The sequence below is a fragment of the Cariama cristata genome, unplaced genomic scaffold (assembly GCF_000690535.1).
Source record: "Cariama cristata isolate BGI_N322 unplaced genomic scaffold, ASM69053v1 scaffold5710, whole genome shotgun sequence".
Classification (NCBI taxonomy): Eukaryota; Metazoa; Chordata; class Aves; order Cariamiformes; family Cariamidae; genus Cariama; species Cariama cristata.
Window position 1 is genome coordinate 6,440 of NW_009592829.1, and position 320 is coordinate 6,759.

At 45.6% G+C, this 320-nt stretch overlaps 1 protein-coding gene across 1 annotated transcript in view; it reads left to right on the plus strand.

The window, feature by feature from the left end:
- LOC104158905 (thrombospondin type-1 domain-containing protein 7B-like) overlaps window positions 1-320 on the plus strand; it is a gene marked incomplete at its 5' end in the record, with an annotated part of 9,997 nt that overhangs the window by 4,652 nt on the left and 5,025 nt on the right. The gene's annotated exons all lie outside the window — the stretch shown is intronic.

Here is a 320-nt window from a genome sequence, read left to right on the forward strand (position 1 = left end):
AAAACATGTAGGGAAGGGGTCTGTTATGGGATTCAGGGAGCCATAATTCTGTCTGATATATGTGATCACACTTTGAATGTTACATTTACATATTTGATTTGCATGCAGTAGTTAACCTTTGCGTTGACAGTCTCCGAGCTCACAGAGCTCGGTCCAAAGCCTTTTAAAGTTGGCTGGTTTTCGATCAAACCCATCATCCAGAAGCCCACGCAGTTCACCGGCAGTTTGAGTCACAGGTTTGGGGTTAATTACCTTTTTGTTGGCATCCGTGGCTCTCCGTAGGCTGTCTTGCTTAGGTGTCATCTCTTCGGCTGGTACCT